Source organism: Xenopus laevis, chromosome 4L, assembly GCF_017654675.1.
Source record: "Xenopus laevis strain J_2021 chromosome 4L, Xenopus_laevis_v10.1, whole genome shotgun sequence".
Lineage (NCBI taxonomy): Eukaryota > Metazoa > Chordata > Amphibia > Anura > Pipidae > Xenopus > Xenopus laevis.
Window position 1 is genome coordinate 68,951,033 of NC_054377.1, and position 9,307 is coordinate 68,960,339.

A 9,307-nucleotide genomic window follows, 5' to 3' on the forward strand; every position below is an offset into this window, starting at 1 on the left:
AAACTATAAAAAAATAAATAATGAAGACCAATTGAAAAATAGCTTAGAATTACCCATTGTATGTCATACTAAAAGTTAACTTGAAGGTGAACGACCCCTTTAAGTAATTATTATAAATAGCTTACGATTACCAGATCTAGTGGTATAACTATAGAGCAGGGGGGCCCAAATGGTGGATCGGTATCTACCAGTAAACCCTTAGCTGGTGATGAGTAGATCTCAAGACATTATCAATGAACAGTTTGTCTAGATCACCCTCATATTTCATGCTTTTCATTCAGATATTTATTATGTTATGCTTACATAAGAAATAGTTGTTATATATAGCAATATGCATTTTCCCATAAATCAGTATTTAAAGGGATGGTTCACCTTTAAGGTAACTTTTATTAACGTCCAATTCTGAGCAACTTTTCACTTTCAAATGGGCGTCGCTGTCTCCCTTCTAAAAAAAACCAAATGCTCTGTAAGGCTACAAATGTATTGTTATCATTACTTTTTATCACTGATCCTTCTATTCATGCCCTCTCCTATTCATATTCCAGTCTCTTATTCAAATCAATGCATGGTTGCTAAGGTAACTTAAACCCTAGCAACTGGATTGCTGAAATTGCAAACTGGAGAGCTGCTGAATAAAAAGCTAAATAACTCAAAAACCACAAATAATAAAAAAATAAAACCAATTGTAAATTGTCTCGGAATATCACTCTCTACATCATACCAAAAGATATCTCAAAGGTGAACAACCCCTTTAAATTATATTTTTCACTCAACAGAATACTTTTATGGATGTAGATCATAATGGGACAATATCACTAAAAGTAGACCTCGCATTAGTAAAGTATGGGCACTCCTGCTATAGAGGATGCAGACCCTGTGCAAAAGAGGGGCCCTGATCACAGGGTCTGCTTCCTCTATAGAAGCTCTCTTGCCTGGAAACTTACGGGCCCCTGCAGCAAGTAGGTGTGCACCTGCAATCAGCCCGCTAGCATCAACGCATCCAAACCAGTGTGCTCATAAAACATAGGTAAGACATACATGCGCATGATGCCGGGGAAGTTGCTGCAATCGCCAGGCCCCTCTGAAGTTTTTCTCGGGGGGGGGGCGGTGCCAGTTTGGTAATTCGCTTACCAGGTCACCTAAAAATTACACACCCTTAATAAATGAAATCCTAGACAAGTTGATGAAATAAATGCAGTTAGTTCTGCCTTATTAATTGCATTCAGGAGACATTTTGTCAGTGTCGTGTATCAAGCCGGCCGGCACATCAATATTGCAAATCCTACATTTGGCCCATGTAGAGCTGTAGTTACTAGTTACTGGTAGTGTGTGTCCTTATATGCCCACTAGGGGGCATATTTATCATGCTGTGTGAAAAAACAGAGACAAAATACACCACACACTGCACCAAGCACCATTGTGTAAAAATTACATATTTATCAAGCTATGCATTCATTTTCAGTGTAGAAATCTGGTGTAAACAGAAGCAGCCGTTTGAAAATAGGGGGTCCGTCACATTGCCACGAGAATTTTTCCTATTGACTTTAATGGAGTACACATGGTCTGGTGTAAAGTAACAGTGTCAGATCTGGCATAAAATAAAACACATACCTTGATAAATTTGCCACTTATTTTACATAAATAAGGGGCCTATTTATCATGCTGTGTAAAACATTGGAAACAAACATCACTGGTGATGTTGCCCATAGCAACCAAACAGCAACTAGATTTCAACAGTCACCTACAAGTTAGAAAACAAAAACAAAGATCTGATTGATTGCTATGGGCAACATCACCAGTGATATTTGTCTCCAATGTTAATAAATATGGCCCTATTTGATCTACATGCACCCAATCCATATATTTTGGATTTATCCATATGCCATATCAAATCCTGACTTGCATTTTGAAGCAAAACTGCATTATATGGGAATTAAGAACTCTTGTTTTAAAGTGACATGACATTTATTTAGTTTATTTATTTTTTTCGGTTTAGGTGAACATTAAGGACTCACGTGATTTTGAGTCAGAGAGTTACCAGGGGCGGCAAAAAGATTTTCCTGGTAACTTTATTAAATCAGAAATTCGGCTCAACTAGTGCAGAAAGTGCAATTGTGCTCTCTGCATTAGCGATGTGGCTCTGATTAGAAATGCTTATTTTTTTACCCTGAGCCAATACTGCTGTTGCTGCTGTAAATACTTGGGTCTCCAGCTTCCCACAGTTCAGCTTATTGACATTTGGATTGGTGCAGTTTCACCATGCAATATTATGGCCATATTGCACTAATATCAGGCTAATCAGATGAATGCTCAGTCTCAACTCCATCTGTGGCTATATTAAGAAAGTGCCATAATGGACAACTAATTGTGATTTTCATGATGAGCTCCATTGGAGTCCTAGACGTGAATGTGATAACTGTACTAAAGGAGAATTAAAGGGTTTACTATGCTTTATTACACAATTCCTTTAAGTGATGCTTTTAACAGGTCTCACCAAATATAAATTGTAACTGTGTTATTACTGACATTGTGGTTAATGCGTACAAACATTACACTTTCTGGTATAGAAGCTAAGCTATAAATTGCAGCATTTATCACACTTATTGCCTTTGGATTATGTGCATGATTATAGTAGGTGTTTCCTGAGTAAATCCATTTTCTAAACCATAGGATTTACATCTTGATCTGTATAATCACATTCTACAATATCTCATTGATGTTTATCTTGCAGGAAAAGAATATAGTTCATGTATCTAAAGCTGTGATAATCCATATATTACCAGATACATTCAGTGTCGGGCTGGGGTATGTGGGGCCCACTGGGGCTGTCACCCCAGGCCCCCAGCCCCACCCCGTCTGCGATCTGGGGTGGGGAGGAACGCATAATGTCCTGGATCTGAGTGGGCCTGGGTTGGCAGGGCCCATAAAAGCCTGCTGGGTTTGTTACTGGTATCCCACTGGCCCAGTCTGACCCTGGATGCATTTGCAGATAAATATATATATATATATATATATATATATATATATATATATATATATATATATATATATATATATATATATATATTTTATAATATATATATATATATATATATATATATATATATATATATATATATATATATATATATATATATATATATATATATAAAAGAAACAGATCTGGTGCACAGCAATAACAAGAAGCAATGCCTGTGTGCTGGTCCTATGTCCATAGTACATGTATCAACGAAAAAATAGCCGCACCAACAGGACTTTCGTGAAAAACAAATAGTGTTTTTATTCAACGTTTCAGCCCCTTACTCGGGCCACTTCCTGAGGACGGCCCGAGTAAGGGGCTGAAACGTTGAATAAAAACACTATTTGTTTTTCACGAAAGTCCTGTTGGTGCGGCTATTTTTTCGTTGATATATATATATATATATATATATACAATTCAACAAAGAAGGTCCGCACTCTCAGGTCTTAAAAATCAAATATGGTTTATTAAAAAAAGACTAACGTTTCGGCCTCTCTGAGGCCTTTCTCAAAGTACAGATAGGTATACAATGAAAGCTTTAAATACCCTAGATGGTGGGAAAGGTTAATTAGCTGACATCATTCTCATCATCATCACTATGCGTCAAGTACTAAAGTTATGAAGGTTAACATATAAAACACATTCAAATTCAAAACACTTTTATATTAAAAACCCCAATTCCACAGAATAAAAAAAACATACTATGTAACAATATTATTTGTAACTTCTTGTTATACAACGCACAGTCAACCTGGCTGTATTGTTAATGTTACAAAGTTTAAAATCTGAGTGTAGGTGAAAGGTCTGATTTTCAAGATCCCCCAATTGCAATAACCATAGATACATAAAGTCTAAAACATGAAGTCTAAAACATGAATGCAAGCCCTCAAACAGGTCAGGTGTCCGTACTATATCTTAATCTATGCAGCACAAGCCCTCTCCCTTCAGTATGTCATTGTATTTTTAAATTAACCCATTGTTGATATATTGTGTAGGTGCCTATAGGATCACCATCTTCCCATCAGTGAAAGTGTGTAGTGTGTCTATAATGTAACTCCAGTACATGTTATATAACCCCTTGTGTTAGGAATGTTAACCCTTAGTGTGACCACTACCCCTGTTTCCAATCTATCTCATAGATCTTATGAGCAGCCATATATACTAAAAATGTGCATACAATTTAAATATCGCGCTACTCAGTCTAGATATGTATCTAGTTAGATTTTCAAAAATAATAAATACATGAAAAGGTATAAAAAATGAAAAAAATACATAAAAAATACATAAAAATAATACCCAAAAGATAAAAAATATAAAAAATCCCAAAGTCACCATACTGTGTGGAAAAATCACCAAAGTTTGTGGGACATGTTATTCAGTCCAAAAGTTCATATAATCAAAAAACCATCTGGTAAGAATAGATATGTTCATCTGGGTTATTGAGGTTTGTGGCTTGCACTTGTGGGCGCCGAGACTGTAGTTGTTGCAAGGGTGAGCATTAGCTCATCGATTCATTACATATTTGCAGATCGAACAGTACACACTCCTCGACTCCCGTCCCACGGAGCAAAGAGTGGACCTCCCGCAGTGTAGGGGCAACTCCGCCCCCATCCAACCGGCACCATAGGTGCACAGTGCACACCGAAATGTGTTACAAAAAATTTTAAATTCATAATTTTATTTATCACATTAAAAACAGCCCAATGTTTCGGTCTCCTTCTAAGACCTTCAAGAGGAACACTTGGTGTAGTTATAAGTGAACCCTGGCTGATTGTCAGACTGCTTGTCAATACTGTATACTAAAACTCAAACAGATATAGTGCTGTGTATATGGCAGTTTTAAAGCAGTCAAAAGACAGATCACACAATTATGGGAACACATGGCTTAGATACACGATTATGGTACCTATTTATCACGTAAATGTGCCAGTTGGCCACACAGGGACAGTCCCAACCCAAAATAATAGAGAGGGCCATACTAGAGTGACATGCAAGGAAAGACCAGTTGGTTGTAAAGATAGAAAATACAATTAGAGGATCCAAAGGGAAAAAAAGAGAAACAGAGCTAAAAAGAAGAGAGCAGAGATACAGTAAATAGACAGAAGTGAGACTGAACCACCACATGAGAAGTGTACAAGCAGTCCATTAGGGGACACAAAAACAGGTCAAATAGCTAGATCTAAGTATTCAAGGATAAGACCCAAGCAAAATGATCACCGTAGAAAATATATCACTCCTTCAGAAATTGTTGGAACCAAGATAATTAATATCATCACATAGAAAAAAGCAACAACTAATTGTGGGAGAATAGTCAAAAGCAGGAATATATATATATATATATATATATATATATATATATATATATATATATTGCAAAGGATATGTTACTAAACATAGAAGGGTTTCTTTATTTAAAGGATTTTGCTGTTTGGCCCTCGAAGCAAGCCCGGACTGGCAATCTGTGGGTTCTTGCAAATGCCAGAGGGGCTGCTGTATGGTTCCATAGAAAGTTACCATATAGTGGGCTGGTAGTGGGCTATTTGGGCTGGTAGGGGGCCGTTTGGGCCTCTGTGTACTTGGAATGGCAGGGCCTATTTTGACTCCCAGTCCAGGCAAACCAGACATACCATTCCAGTACTCCAACTCACATATTAGAGCTCACTTTCCACAGGAAGGCTATGGAAATGTATTTAATTGTAGTGAAAATGTTAGAAAGGTCCCTCTGAGCAAGGCAGAGAATGGGAAGGTTGCCTGTCTATGTTAGGAACTCCCAGAGGCTCTGTGGTTGCTGCCTGCAACAGCAAGGAGCAGAGGGAGATGTTGATCATTGCAAGTTGCTGTCTGGAGAAAGAGTGCCCAATGTAACAGTGGAAGTTGCTGCCTGGAGAAAGAGTGTCCAATGGATCAGTGGAAGTTGCTGCCTGGAAAAAGAGTACCTGATGGATCAGTGGAAGTAACTGCCTGGGGAAAAAGCACTGCACGATTTAAAAGAAGTTTCTGCCTGCAGAAAGAGTGAATGCAGGAGGACTGGCCAAGGTAGAGCCAGTGGTCACCTGCCTGGGATGAGATGTGGGGGTCTTGCTGAATTAAACTGTATTTGGCTGGCTTTTTTCTTACAGGGGTTGCCCCTTTTAAACCACTCATTTATCTACTTTGGGTGGGTTCCCCATCTGGCCTCCTACCCTTCTAAGTTACCCAGGTATCTGCTTCTGGGCTGGGGTTCCCCATCTTGCACCTTGTCCATACCTTGTCCATACTTTGCCCATACCATGCCCAGGCATCAACTTGAGGTTTGGGTTAAGTTACCCTTTAAACCCTTAAAAGAGGCCAGGGAGGGGCTGTAGTGTGAAATTTCAATTATGCAATATCCTATTTGCCAAAACCTTTTATTATTTAAAAATCTTAAAAGTAATGTACTTACACTGTGCTTTAAAACAATCACTTCTCAGTCCCAACATTTAAGTGGTTTTGATGTTCAGTCTATAAGAGATCAGGTAGACGGCATTCCCTCTCCTTGAGACATTGAACGACTTTATTCTGCTTTGCCTCTTGTTCCTCGATTGCTGGAAGAGACTTGCCAGGATTGCTTCTGTGGTGGCAGGGGAAGCAGCTGCTCCTTCAGCATCCATGTCTGGCCCAATATAATGTCACGTCTGGTATCCCAAACCCAGAACAACGCCAAGGTTCCAGTCACAGCTCACGCTTCTATAACAGCTGCCTTTCTAGTAGGGAGGAGCCCTTTGCTACTCGGATGCCACCAGGTCTTATAGTGAGAGAACCAAGGCAAAGGTTCTGGGCAGGCAAGGGAACCAGCATGTGTCAAGAAGGATGGGGAAAGAGTAAGCGTTGTTGTAGAACAGGCCGGATTTAATATAAATCAGACGGGGCAGTATGGAATCCGGAACCAGAAGTGTAGTCAAGGACACAGGCCGGGTGAAACTAATCAGTAAAGGCAGTACAAAGTCAAGATCTGGAAGATCCTGTACAGGCTAAGGTTAGTACAGGCATCGAATCAGCCGAGGTCAGGGTCAATGAAAACAAAACAGACAAGGCTCCTTTAAATATTTGTTATTTACTCCAAGAACGATGACATCAGACGTGGCGCACCAAATAAAAGGACGCGTGGGTGAAAATGCGAAAGCGACTAAACAGAAGAATGCAGGTGCCCCCGCAAGGAGAGCAGCGAGTATCTCCGCCGCCCCACTAGACCATCAGGTATCGTTGTAGTTACATTCGTGTTTCTAAGGCACATATGAAATTACCAGGATTGTTTATGCAGACCCACTTAAATAAAGTTACATTTTATTGGCAACTAAATGCTTTTTTGTGTTTGTCAAAAGAATAACAGAAGAAAAATTGTTTTAGGAATCCCAAAGGAAAATGGCTAAAAACAGAATGCAGTGCTTTGCTTTTATGAAAGTGGCAGGTAATGCATCATTTTTGCTTGGATAGTCTGGTACTTTTTTTCCAGGCTGCACTAATTAGAGTTTTTTTTTTTATATTTCAACATATTCAGGACAACTGTGGTAGATTTTAAAATGCACACTGATGTGAACTAGGTTTTAGGATAATGTCATAAGGAAGAAATAATGTGCCAAATCACCCTTACTCATAAAAAAGACTTCCAATTCACTTGAATAGAAAACACTCGGCTGGGAAGGCAGAGCTGTATTAAGGCCTGGTGCTGTCCTAAGCACTGGTCATCAGCCCGCCCCCTCATCCTGAAATTGGTACATGACAGACAGGCTTGCTGTACTGCACAAGCACCTACCCCTCAGTTTAGCCAAGTATCTAGCAGTGAGCTGGGGAGGGTTTATTTATTAAAGGAGAATTCAACCGTAACTTAAAAAACCCCTACCCCCCCAGTGGCATAACTAGCAGGGCCCCCGTCATATTGTTCCCCGCTGCAGCCGGCTGTTGTCGGCTGCAGCCGTGTAGAAAATCGGCATGTAGGGGGGTGGTCCCGACTGCACAGCCTGGGCCTGCCCCCACCTAGTTACGTTACTGTACCCCCCCTACCCTACATAGACCCCCTCCCTCCTCCCCCCAGCCTAAGCGTTACCCCGGGCAAATGCCCCTAATATTTTACTTACCCCTCAGTACAGATTCAGGCATCAGAGTTCACGGGCACCGTCTTCTTCTCTTCGGAAGTCTTGTCTCCCAACAACCGCGTATGCGCGGAAACTCATGAAAATTGCCCAAGCACCGGTCTCATTGCAAAGACTACTGAAGCAGCTGAAGATGGCGCCTGCGAACTCCGACGCCCAAATCTGCATCGAGGGGTATGTAAAACGTTAGGGGCATTTGCCCGGGGTAACACTTAGGCTGGGGGGAGGTCTATGTAGGGTAGGGTTTTTTTAAGTTTAGGGTTGAATTCTCCTTTAAGGGGCAGATTTATCAAAGGTTGAATGTTAAGAGTTTTTTTTAATTCCACCCGTAGGCTGCCCCCTAAATATATATGGTAAATAAAATGCTGTGCATATTACACTTTCTATACCATTGTAATAACATTCAAGTGCCATATCTTCATCTCTCCATCCCTTAATAAATATGCCCACATGTGTTCCATGGGCTTAAATTGTTTTATGTTAAATTGCATTGTGAACATAATTTAATCTCCAGACTTTAACTTGAGTGATTTCTGTGCCTCATTATGCCTCGGTAGTACCCCTTGCCACACCCCAGCTCTGCCAAATGTATGCATACCGTAAGTTTGCGATAAAATCATTTAAACATTATTCAAACCCAATAGGAATGTTTTGCCTACAATAATGATAAATTATATCTTACTTAGCTTCAAGTACAAGGTACGGTTTTATTATTACATAGAAATGGAAATAATAGAGGAAACGGATGCCCTGTAATATAGGTTTCTGTATTATGGATCCTATAACTATATAAAGTTTGCCCCTATATTGACAAATCAGTTGCAATTAGTGTTTTATAAAGGGTCAGTCATAGAATTTTAAAGATGTGATACACGTGATGGTTATTCCTGTTACATTGTTTGGTGAATGATACATTTTATTGCCAACAAACTAAAGATTCCAAAGTTCACAGGATCACCTCTTGATCCACAATGAAACAATAGCTTATCCATTGTGGGACCACAGGAGCCGCGTCATTCATAAACATAAGTAATAATAAGTAAGTCTCAATGGTTATTATTAGTCATGACAAATTACATCAGCGTCAGACCTCAAGGACCTCTTTACAACTTCACCAAAATTGTTTGCAAATGCCAAGGTGTGAAAGAAAACTACAAGTCCCAGAATTCTATAATCACTG